Genomic DNA, 13,956 nt, shown 5'->3' with positions numbered 1-13,956 from the left:
GTTATTACCGCCGCTTCATAGAGAATTTCTCAAAGATTGCAGTTCTCTAACGGCTCTAACTCAGAAGAACAAGCCATTTGATTGGGGAGTTAAACAAGAGGAAGCGTTTCTGACTTTTAAACAAAAACTTTGCGACGCGCCTGTTCTAACTTTACCCGAGGGCAATGATGATTTTGTCGTTTATTGCGACGCATCTAAATTAGGTCTTGGCTGCGTCCTGATGCAAAGAAACAAAGTCATAGCATACGCATCGAGGCAGTTGAAGATACATGAGAAAAACTACACCACTCATGATCTTGAGTTGGGTGCAGTTGTCTTCGCTCTCAAAATCTGGAGACACTATTTGTACGGTACAAAGTGTGTGGTTTTCACTGACCACAAAAGTCTTCAACACATCTTCAATCAGAAAGAACTCAACATGAGACAGCGACGCTGGGTGGAACTTCTAAACGACTACGACTGCGAGATTCGCTACCATCCTGGTAAGGCGAATGTCGTAGCCGATGCTTTGAGTCGCAAGGAACGTACTAAGCTTTATTGTGTTCGTGTCCAATCTGTTATTCAAGCTCAAACCGATATCTAAGCCCGTATTTCTCAGGCTCAGCAAGGTTGTGTTTCACAAGGTTTGATGGATAAGGAATTTCCTTATCACATAACTCCTGCTCTTGAACTGAAAGACAATGGATCGTATTACTTCATGGACCGTTTGTGGGTCCCAAGCCAAGATAATCTTCGTACCTTGCTTATGGATGAAGCCCATAAGTCTGGTTATTCTATTCATCCTGGCTCAGATAAGATGTATAAGGATCTTCTTATTCAGTATTGGTGGCCTGGTATGAAGAAAGACATTTCCTTATACGTATCAAAATGCCTTACTTGTCTTAAGGTTAAGGCTGAACATCAGCGTCCTTCTGGATTATTGGAGCAACCAGAGATCCCAGTTTGGAAATGGGAAAACATTACTATGGATCTCATTACTAAACTCCCGCGCACAAAGAAAGGTCACGATGCCATCTGGGTAGTTGTTGATCGTCTTACTAAATCAGCGCATTTCTTGCCAATCCGTGAGGATTTTTCGGCTGACAAACTTGCTCAAATCTACGTGGATGAAATTGTAGCTCGACATGGTGTTCCTTTGAACATCATTTCTGACAGAGATGCTCATTTCACTTCTCATTTTTGGAGAACCATGCAATCTGCTATGGGGTCCCAACTTAATCTGAGCACAGCTTATCATCTGCAAACGGATGGTCAATCTGAAAGAACAATCCAGACACTGGAGGATATGCTTAGAGCTTGTGTGATCGATTTTGGTGGTAGTTGGGATTCACATCTTCCGTTGATTGAATTCTCCTACAACAACAGTTATCACTCCAGCATCAACATGGCTCCTTTCGAGGCTCTCTATGGTCGAAAATGTCGTTCACCAGTCTGCTGGAATGAGATCGGCGAGGCTTAACTTACTGGACCTGCCCTCATTTTAGAGACAACAGATAAGGTTAAGAAAGTTCGTGATAACCTTCAGACAGCTAGAAGCCGTCAAAAGAGTTACACGGACCTGAAACGCAAGCCCTTGGATTTTCAAGTCGGTGATCGAGTATTACTTAAGGTCTCACCTTGGAAAGGTGTGATCAGATTTGGAAAGAAAGGAAAACTTGCACCTAGATACGTTGGACCATTCAAGATCGTCGAAAGAATCGGTAAGGTAGCCTACAGACTTGAATTACCTCCTGAACTTGGAAATGTTCATCCAACCTTTCACGTGTCTAATCTCAAGAGGTGTTTAGCTGATGAGAACCTCCACATACCGCTTGATGAAATTCGTGTTGATAAAACACTGAAATTTGTTAAGAAACCGGTAGAAATCATGGAACGTGAAGTCAAGTGGCTTAAACGCAAGCGCATTCCTTTGGTCAAGATTCGGTGGGAATCTAAACATGGACCCGAGTTTACTTGGGAACGTGAAGATCATATGAAGGCAAAATATCCGCATCTTTTTCCACAAGTTTCCTCTAAATAAATTTCGGGACAAAATTTCCACAAGTAGGGGAGACTGTAACATTTGTGCTTGTAATCATTATGAACAGTTCAGTTATCAATAAAACAATGTTATTTGATCCCAATGTTTGTTTAGTTGTGTTTTACATTTTTCATGTTTTGACTTTTGTTCAATTTCAAACTCTACACCGCTTTCTGGAGAATTATACGCAAGCTAGTACGTAAACGCACTCAGTTTAATGCGACAAATACTCCGGAACATCAACATATACTTAACATACCTTAAATAACCTTTACATAACTTAGAAATAAGTTTTGAAGGCTTCGGTGTGGCAAAAACAAGTTAATTCGCTTACAGGGACTAAACTTGACAAACTGCGAAAGTATGCCAATTTGAACTGTAACAAACATTCCGGACATGTCCATAAGTTAAACATACCATAAATATCCTTTACATAGGTTAGAAATAGGCTTTGAGGTGTTTGGTATGCTAAAATAAACTTTTGGATCATTTAGGGACTAAAAGTGTCAAAAAGTGCACAAGCTTGCACTTCCGCGCATAACTTACGTTCTGAATACATCCGGACATCCAAAAATTTATGTAAGCATCCTTATATTATGCCTTAGTGTTTGGCATGAGAAAAATCCATTCGTCGCGCAATTTGGATCGTCTTTCGCGCTTATGCGCATTCCGTCGTAATTAACCGAACATCGCGACCGTACGGCCAAACGAACCGACATCCGAGATATTTTTGAGCACATTTTAAGTTCCCTATATTTTAACTTCATTTTAGAGCTTTGAAATGGGGTTAACGGGGTTTAAACGTGTCAAAAATGCATCAAATACCAAGTTTTGGAGCTGCAGGGACCAAAACAGTAAATCTGCCAAACTAAGGGCTTACGGACCGTAAGCCATCACCCATATGGTCCGTAAGGTGTCCCCAGTACAGCAGATTCAGTTTTAAATGTTGTTGCCTCTTCATGTAGTGAAAGGCCAAGCTTGCCCTTGTCTCTTCCAGCCAATGAGGGGCAAAACCTGCTGTACCATAACATTGTGACAAGTGTATGGACAAGATCATGGCACGATATTCGAGAAACGATCCTAACGGTTATGCTTTTCCTATAAATAACACCCCCCCATTCTTGCAAAAACCCACAAAAATCTGATCAAAATGCTCTAAGTTGATGCCATCTCTTCATACCTGAGCTCTTTGATCTAGATTAGCATTCGGGGACCCTCCGTAAGTGTTCTTTCGATCTTTTATTCGCTTTTCGGGTCCGAAAGTCGAACTATGTTTGACTTTCTGCATTGACCAGTTTATGGTCGATGCGAAGTTCATTGGAACTTCATAACGTGAGCGTGATCACGATGGTTATAGTCCGTAGTGACGATACCTACTGATTACCACGTTATCTAGGCTCAGTGACGAGTCATAGTTTAGGCCAAAATGCGCATTCTTGCGTATTTTGTAACCAAACTACTCGTGAGCATCAAAGCCGTTTGTTTTGATGCCAAACCTGTTTTCTAAGCATAGTTAAGCATGTTCTAACATGCTTAGCTCGTCACTTTTAGTTTAGTGTATATATAGGGTCGTAAGGTAAGCGATCTAAACCATCGCTTATACTTTCGAACCCGACCCATTTGGTCGATCATTAAGATCCAACCAAACACATTAGGTGACCATAGCTAAAACCTTGTGAGGTTATACCTTATGGCCACGATGTTAGGCGTTCCAAAAGCGTTCTACCCGAACGACGCATTAAGGTAGCATAAGCTACCTAAACGGGTCGTAATGGGTCGCAAGCACTTAGGTCAGGTTTCATTTTAGTATGTAGGCTTTGTTAAACCATATTACACGAGTCTCCATACTCGTTTGATTTATGAACCCGCATACTATCCGATCCTTCCGATTTTGGTCTGGTATATTAATATAGCTGCCTATTAGGTGCCGTTTTGTCACACCCCCAAAATCCACCTGCGGATAACACCCGCTTTGAGGGCGTGACTGACCAGGATCCAGCCACCAATTATACTGAATGATTAAACTGATAATAAAAAGTAATACTTACTAACCATAAGATTAGCAAATATCAAGTTCAGAGTTTAAGGTTTCAAGTTCAAACAATAATAAGTAGCGGAAGCATAAATAAACAGTTTTAAACAATGTTCATAAGGTAAGCATGATAAATGCCCAACACACGGGCAGACGACCACTACACATCCCAAGCAGCTGCTCCAGTCACTGGCCACCTGCAAAGCATGCAGTAAGGGGGTCAACAATAATGTTGAGTGAGTTCACTAGTTGTCCAGTTTTAATTACCAAAAACTCGTTTCACCAGTTAATTTATCCGTTTACACATGCCATGGGGAGCTACCCCAAAAGTTGACAACTAAACTGTTTTTTTTTTCCAATACCGAACACTAGGTAACCGTTTGCGTTTCCGCAGGTTGCCCCGGTGTCAATGTTCTATCATCATTGACGGATGCCTGAGTACATTAGTTCACGACCGATCCCGTACCATGGCACGGTGTGAGGTTGGTAAGACCTAAATAGCGCTATCAACTAATAACCCGTTCGCCTGGCCCCGGCGACTAATCGGTATTATGTAGTAGGGACTTGAGTGATAGAGTTGCGTTTAGTGCCGTTGGTTGCATTCCGTATAAACAGTAATTAACTAAAAGGTTTCCCAATGACAAGGGAAGGAAAAGTAAGTTTGTTCCCAATAACTAGGGAAGGAATGTAAATGGTATCCCCTTTACAAGGGGATAGGGTTGTTTTAGTCTCGTGTCCCAAACCACCGGGACGCATGCTTTTAAGTTGTGAACTCACCTTGGGTTGCTCGGTAGATTATTTCACCCGGTCAAGTATGTTGGTCACCACGTCCTAGCATGGTTACCAAGTATGGGTCAAGTCGGGTACAAGTAAACACGTAGCGAACACGTATGGCAATACTTATAGCAAACACGTATAACATGCGAACAAACAAATAGTTGGGTTATCAGCCCTAAACATACAATCAGCAGCAACAACATGTAGCCCAGTCAACAGAAAGCCCAACAGTCAAAGCCCAAAAACCCTAAAACAGTCCAGTCGAGACAAGAGTGACTCGCAACCGAGGTTGCGACTCGCAACCGAGGTCTCGGTCCGTCACGTTTTGATTACGAGTCGCAACCAGAGGTTACGACTCGCAACCAGCAGTTCCGACTCAGCAGCAGTGGTTACGACTCGCAACCGGATTCGATACGCGTTGATTGCGACTCGCAACCGGGAGATCTCGACAAGACTTTATGTGGTCTCGAGTAGCAACCAAAGGTTGCGACTCGCAACCGTGATTACGTGCACATGAATCAGTTTCTAGAACCTGCAAACAGTACTGGCCAATAGAATTGCAATTTCATGAAATCAGATTGTACTATGCCACTAAAACATGTTTTCTTGTCTAACCCTTGTCTAAAAATGGATCAAACACACATATTTTTGAATATACAAACCATCTTCAAACTGTTCATCATTTACACGAACAATAATCAAACAATATTCATCACCACAATCATCAACCATCCTAAATTATGCATTCGACACCCTAACCAGATCCTCATTACTAACCGATAACAAACCGTTCAAGCATGAACAAGGATTTCATAACCATCATCATATACAACACATACCAACAACATAAACCGAAACATATCCTTACAACTAGCAACGATTTAAATCAAACTTCAATATCTAACCGGATAATCATAGCAAACAACACATACATGATTATGATCTTTAGGTCCTAAATGCATCAATCGGATAACATAACAAGAGGCTACAAGCATCATTTAGTAACAAGCAAAGCAAAACAACTTGTAGAAATATTCATGCTAACCGGTTGGAAGTAGTGGTCCAAGAATTCGATAAACTAAGCTCCGAAAGATGATCCTGAGCTTGAATCCGCGAGCCTTGATGCTATGGTTTGACCCGAGAGAGATGAGATGGTGAGGAAGTGATCTTGGTTGCTAGAATTCTTAGGGTTTTTAGTGAGAGAGATGAGAGGAGAGTATGAGAGTGTTGTGAGAGGAGTGTTGTAAAAATGGTTAAGGGATGGGAGGGTTGGTTTATATAGTGTCACAAGTGGGTTAGGGTGTGTGTGTGTGTCGGTTATAAGGGGGTGGGCTAAGGAGTGTTGCAAGGTCCAAACCGGCCTAATACTGCTCACTCGAGGCCACTCCGGGTCTCGAGTCGGGTCCGGCTCACTAGTATTACACACATATATATATATTACCCGTATACATAAATACACATAGCATGCAACAACGAATAGTTCCAAATTTTCATTTAATAACATATATACACGTAAGTTACATTAAAAGGTTTCCCGGGAAAATCCGAAGTGTCACATTATCCCCAAGTTTTAAGAACTTTCGTCCCGAAAGTTAAGGCAGCCACTGTCAAGCTAGCGTAAGTGAGAATGTTTCAACGGGGTGTCACACGTTTGATATCCCGTGATCTCTAGCATTGTGTGATTATTACACAAGGAATTCAAAGCAATCTCAGGTGAGTACATAGAACCCCATCTTTTACTGTTTTCCAAACTGTTTTGGGGTGAAACACATGTGCCTACTTGTTACTTTCATGCTTTCCGGTTTTCACATCATATACTTGCTATGTTCGTTAGTACATAATAGTACATGATTTCATTACATTTCATGCTATGTATGCCCATTGTGTGCGTACTTAGTACATTGCTTTACAATACATTTCATGCTATGTATGCCCATTGTGTGCGTACTTAGTACATTGTTTTACATTACATTTCATGCTATGTATGCCCATTGTGTGCGTACTTAGTACATTGCTTTACATTACATTTCATGCTATGTATGCCCATTGTGTGCGTACTTAGTACATTGCTTCACATTACATTTCATGCTATGTATGCCCATTGTGTGCGTACTTAGTACATTGGTTCACATTACATTTCATGCTATATATGCCCATTGTGTGCGTACTTAGTACATTGGCTCACATTACATTTCATGCTATTTATGCCCATTGTGTGCATACTTAGTACAATTGTTTACATCACATGCCTTCATTTTGTTATGACATTTGGTTTGTTTAACATGGAACAATACATTCATTAACATTAGCTACGCCGTTCGTTAGTAGGTAGTGGTACCATAGGAATTGACAACTCCCGTTCCTGAAATCCTGGGTTTGTTTGGATTGGAAGGAATGACCGAATTCGATATACATAACTTAGATAAACCTTTAATTTGTTTAAGGGTTTATCGCCACAGTCTCAAGGCTTGGATGTATGCATATTTCACAATACCGCATAAATGTTTATATCAGTAGAGCATGCATTGTTCCACAAAACATAACGTTGATTTAAACCATGTTTTACTTCAACACCTTGTTTTGTGCATTTTACATATGGTTTAGTTGATACATCTCACTTACCATACAAGATATATTTTGGGTACACATTACATGATCCACATTAAACATAAACATTTTGACATTGATATACATACTTGGTGGTTTACATTGAACATAGACATTTCGACATGGTTTACACAATAACACTTGACATTTGGTTTATACATAAACAATTTACATGGTGGTTGGTTTGGGTAAATGGTTGGTGTAACGTGGCGTATGTAATATGATACAAACATGGTGGATACGCCGCTGGTACTTCCTATATATAAATGCTTGTATAATATTACATATCGTAGCGTTATCCAAGTCATTTCAGTTTACACACATTACATTTTACACAAGTAACATACTCTTCACAAGACATTATTTTTACAAACAACTTATCTTATTCAACTCATTTTACTTGGTTACTCGTTTAACCTTACACTTATCTATACATATCATCTGATATTATCGTTTTTCAAATGGTTTACAAAGCAAGACAAATTACAAGGTTCATGACTGACTGTTATTAAACATTTCTTTAAACTCAAGTCATGAACCCCATTTTCACAAAACCTATGTATCTCACAGGCATTTTTTATGCTGACGTACCTACTTTCACATGTGTTTTCAGGAGCTGTTCCATAGGATGATGATCATGACACTAGGGCGGACCTGTGCCTTAGAGACTAAAACTGAAGATAGACTTAGTTAATTATGTTATAAACTCTTTGTTTTTCCTGTTTAAGACAATGTATCACTCTTGTTTAATAAATAAAATGTAACTTTGATTTCCATGGTTATGAAACAATTAATTCTGTCCACAACACTCCCCGGCGTTTCCGCCGCGATTGCACGTTACACGCGGCCGGGGTGTGACAGTAAGAATGACTTTCAACATTTTTAACCAGATCATTAAAGATTTCCTGGGAATAATTAAAATTTTCTTCTTGTAGAATAGCATATCCCAGATTTTGAATCTTTAATGGTATTACATTAAAAGCAGTGATTTTGTTTGAAACACACATTAGGAGGGTATGAAATAAAAATCTTGTTGCAGGAGGGAAGAAACCCTTTTGTAAGGTATCCCTCTTCATCATTGTATCTGCATACCCTCTTTCAAGAAAGATAATTTTTAACTCGTTTTTTGGAAAGAAAGTTTTACCTTGCTGATCATCAAGTTGAAAGACTTCCGAGATGGATTGTGGTGTGATTTTGACAGCTTTATCCTTTAGAGAAGAGTTATTGGCTATGACAGTCTCTCCTTGTTTGTCAAGGATTACATTTTTCCAGAACTCTCTTTGGGTCGCCAAGTAAATTGGTGCATCTACTATTAACAAAGTTTTGTACTTTGATGCAGACATGATATCAATGATGGAGTCGAAAGCATCGGTGGTGCTGGGTTTTGTGAGAAGACCCAGAAGGTTGTGAGAAGTTTTGTGCGGGATTTCAATGGGTTTAGCCTTTTGAGAGGCCTCTTTAGAAGATGATTTTGAGGTGGATTTTGCGAAGGACTTCGATTTAGGAATTTTGGAGAAGACGATCGAAGAAAATTGTGAAGGAATTTGAGGAAATGTGATGAAAACTGCTTTGAGAAGAGAATTTTTATGAATTCAATTCGACAGTAAAACCCTGTTTGGGGTTTGAAAAGGGGGTTTTATGGAGAAAAAGTGAATGCAGACGTGGCAGCGGTTAAAAAGGTCTGACCACTATGTACTGTCCACATGCCATCCCCTGATAAAATGAAGGACAGTACTTTTATGAAAACTACTGATGAAGACAGTGGTTGCAACAGTAACAGATGGAAGCAGTGGGTGATTTTAACTATCAGTGGATAGCACATCAGTGGATAAAACATTGATTTTGAACAACAATGCTTATCAAGAGAATGAGAGAACAGGGGATGACTTTCAGCAGTGGACAGACTTTGAAGTAGAACAGACTTTTGAACCCATCAGTGGTTATGGCAGACTTTTAAGGATTTAATGAAAAATTCATTTTTAGCTATTTTTAAGGATGGATTTTTGATTTTCTGAAAACATTTTAATGCTTTTATTCATAGAGAAACAGGATTTTGCCTGTTATTCCATGTTTAGCATGCCAATCCTAGAGATCAAGCTTTCAAAGGTAGATGTATCTAATGCTTTGGTTAGTACATCTGCCAGCTGATCCTTAGTTGGAACATGATGCAGAGAAATCAAACCTTTTTGATAGCAATCCCTCACAAAGTGATTTCTGATGTCAATGTGTTTGGTGGTTGAATGGGAAACTGGATTTTTGATGATATTTTCTGCTGCCTGGCTGTCCAACATGAGTGGTGTCTTCAAGGCAATGATACCAGAATCCAGCAACTGATTTTGAAGCCAAAGCAGTTGGGTTGTACAGCTTGCAGCATCTATATATTCTGCCTCAGCAGTGGATGTGGAAACAGCTGCTTGCTTTTTGCTTTGCCAAGACACTAAGCAATTGCCTAGGAATTGGCACCCTCCTGAAGTGGACTTCCTTGTCTTGTCACATCCATCAAAGTCACTATCTGAGAAACCTGAAAGCCCAATTTTACCATCAGTTGGATACCAGATACCAAGTGTGGGAGCACCTTTGAGGTATCTGAATATCCTTTTTACAGCAATAAGGTTTGACTTTCTAGGGGCTGATTGGGATCTTGCACAGACACGTGTTGCAAACATGATGTCTGGTCTAGATGCAGTTAGGTACAATAAAGACCCAATCATGCTTCTATATAAGGTCAGATCAACCAAATCATCCTTCTCATCAGACATGACTAATTTATTGGTTGCAATGGGTGTACTGCATGGCTTACAATCATCCATGTCAAATTTCTTTAAAAGTTCTTTGGCATATTTGCCTTGATGGATAAAAGTGCCATTTTGCAGTTGTCTTACTTGGAGACCAAGAAAACACTGGAGTTCACCCATTGCACTCATTTCAAACTCAGCTGTCATGAGTTGCCTAAACTCCTCACACATTTTGTTACATGTGCTTCCAAAGATGATGTCATCCACATAAATTTGGACAATCATCAAATCCTTCCCTCTCCATTTTAAAAATAGTGTTTTATCAATTCTTCCTCTAGTGAAACCAATGGAGAGTAGAAAGGTGGAAAGAGTTTCATACCAGGCTCTTGGTGCTTGTTTCAAGCCATACAAAGCTTTATTAGCTTGTAGACATGATTTAGATAAAATGGATCCTCAAAACCTGGAGGTTGGCAAACATAAACCTCCTCTTGAATCTTACCATAGAGGAATGCACATTTAATATCCATTTGATAGACCTTGATGTTATGGTTGACAGCAAAGACCAGAAATAATCTGATAGCTTCAAGTCTTGCTACAGGGGCAAATGTTTCATCATAGTCAATGCCCTCTTCTTGTTTGAAACCTTGAACCACAAGCCTGGCTTTATTCTTGACAACAATGCCCCTTTCATCAGTTTTGTTTTTGAAGACCCACTTTGTGCCAATAGGACTTACACCCTCTGGCAGTGGTACAAGCTCCCATACTTGTTGTCTTTTGAACTGTTAGAGCTCCTCTTGCATGGCTTCTACCCAGCTATTGTCTTTCAGTGCCTATTGGTACTTGACTGGCTGATGGAGAGATAGAAAACCAGCAAAAAGACAAATGTTTTGGGATTGACTTCTTGTGAGCACCCCTTCATTGATGTTGCCAATAATTTGGTCTGGTGGATGAGATTTCAAGAAGATTAACTCTCCTTGGTATGGAACAATGGCATTAAGTGGTGAGGGCTGCAGATGTGAATCATCTGAGCTAGCCACTGCTGGTGACTTTGATGATCCATCAGTGGCTTCAAAAGGTGGTGGAATAGGAGGTAAAGGTGAGGACATATGCTGATTTTGATCCACTGTTTGAGGACTATTGTCAGCAGTGTTTGATGATGTGGAAGCAGAGGTTAAAGGGCTACTTTGGTCAACAACTGTTGAGGTAGCAGTGGTTGAGCTTTGACAACTGTTTTAAACATCTACTGCTCTTCCCATTGTGGCAGACTTCTGTTGAGGAATGATGATCTCATACCCATAGTCTGGTGATGAATTCTCTGATGGACCTGCACTGTTAGTCTTCACAGTAGTATTTTCAAAAGTAAATTTATCAAGATCAAACAATTCTGCAGGATTTGCTGGGATTTTCAGTGATGAAAGTTCATTGAACTTTACATTCAAAGTCTCTTCCACTTTTTTGGTCCTTGTGTTAAACACTTTGTAGGCCTTAGCAGTGGTTGAGTATCCCAGATGATAACCACAATCAATTTTGGCTGCAAACTTAGAGATAGAATCTTTTAAGTTTAAAATGAAGCATGGGCAACCAAAAACTTTGAAATATGAAATTAATGGCTTTATTTTATACAGCAGTTCATAGGCAGTCTTTTGATGCATGGGATTTTGATTAAAACTCTGTTTTGGACATAGCAAGCAGTGTTTACTGCCTCTGCCCAAAAAGTTAATGGCAAACCTGAATCTGCAAGCATGGTTCTGGTAGCCTCAATCAAAGTTATGTTCTTTCTTTCAACAACCCCATTTTGTTCTGGTGTCCTTGGAATGTTGTATTGCCTCACAATTCCTTTTGACACACAGAAATCATCCAACTCCTTGTTCCTGAACTCTGTGCCATTGTCACTTCTGAAGATTTTTACTGGAAGGTCAAACTGTTTTTCAACCTGTTTCACAAAGTCTTGCAGAATGCCTGCAGTCTCATCTTTTGAGTGTAAAAAGTAAGTCCATGTAAACCTAGAAAAGTCATCAACAATAACCAAACAATATCTTTTTTTCTTAAGACTCGTGACTTTAACTGGGCCAAACAAATCCATATGAAGCATTTGCAAACATTTGGTTGTTTTAGACTCATCAATGGATTTGTAGGAGCTTTATGTTGTTTTCCTTTTAGGCAGGAAACACAATGCTCAGGACAGGTGAACAGTTTTTGAGGTAAACCTCTTACTAACGCCTGTTTTGAAATGGCAGTGATTGTCTTAAGATTTGTGTGGCCCAATCTTCTGTGCCATAGTTCTGTCTCTTTGATGCAGCTAAGAACAGACAGGCATCAGTTCTGGGGCACTCTTTTGACATATCAACAACATAAACATTGCCACTTCTTTGAGCAACAAGTTTAGTTTTACCATTTTTGATTATTGCTTCAATCTTATCAACCATTTCTGGTCCAACAATCTTACAACAATCCTTTGTGAAGAATGAGCCATACCCCTTATCACTCATTTGTGACACACTCAGGAGGTTTAATTTTAGATTGTCTATAAGACTGACATTTTCAAATTTTACATTTCCAGATTTTACTGTACCAGATCCTAGAACTTTCCCTTTACTATTATTGCCAAAGGATATATCACCCCCTCCATGAATTTTGAAATCTTGAAGAAGGGCTTTACATCCTGTCATGTGCCTGGAGCCTCCATTATCTACATACCAAAGACTATCTAAGCATGCAGAAGCTCCCTTAGTAGCAGTCATCGTGGCACAATCACATTGATGATCACCTTCTTCATCAGCTCTAACTTCTTCCTCACCTGCTTTCTTCTCTTCCTCTTTCTCCTTGTCTTCTTTGGACCAGGGGTCAGACTGTGACAACTCGAGTTTCCAAGATTCTACTTCCGCATTAATTGCGCGTTAACTGTTTAAGTGTTTATTTACACGATTTGTTTGCTTTGTAACCATACACGTATGTTATATGTTGAGACTTTATGTGATTGTTACATTCATATGCTCGGTGATAAAACATGTAATATGTTCAAAAGTTAAAAACCTTAAACTGTTACACCCCGAACCAACCCGACGAAACAAGTGTGTTTCGCCAAGAACATCCCGACGAAACAGAGGTTGTTTCGTCACAACCTCCCCGACGAAACGGGTGTTTCGCCGGCCCACGATTCGCCGAAGCCCATTAAGGGCCCAGTATGTTATGTAACTATTTATTATGTATTACTGTGTCATTCGTCACACGATTAGCAACTAGAAACCCTAGTCTTCTCTCTCAAAACAACGTGACGGCAACCATCTTCTCCATCTCCGGAAATTCTTGCATAACCCATCTCATCTCCAGTTAGTTCTGTGATAATCCGACTTGATCAGATTTTTTAGATTGTTTGTGCTAGTGATTGTTACCACAACCTGATTTCATTGACTGATTTATGATAGTTATCGCGATGTTTATGTATAACGAGATTTAATTGTTTGATTGGAAGGATACTTGTAATGGTTAATTCGATAACCGGCTACGGGATGCTTAGATGATGAAATGATGATCAATAGGGTTGATATTCGGTTGTTAATCCGTAAGACTAGATCAGATGTTTGAGAATTCATATTTGTTCATGATTTATAGTCCATGCTCTGTTGATGCCTGTACATCATGATGACCTTTGTTTAGAAGAGTTAAATGAATATGTGTTATAGTTTTGTATATATATATATATATATACATACCATTGATCTGATAGTAATCGGTAGCTAGGTTTGATGTTTAATGATGCATTGTTACGGCTGTTAGGGTTTCCT

The sequence above is a fragment of the Helianthus annuus genome, chromosome 4 (genome assembly GCF_002127325.2).
Source record: "Helianthus annuus cultivar XRQ/B chromosome 4, HanXRQr2.0-SUNRISE, whole genome shotgun sequence".
NCBI classification, from domain to species: domain Eukaryota; kingdom Viridiplantae; phylum Streptophyta; class Magnoliopsida; order Asterales; family Asteraceae; genus Helianthus; species Helianthus annuus.
This window is presented reverse-complemented; position numbering follows the sequence as displayed.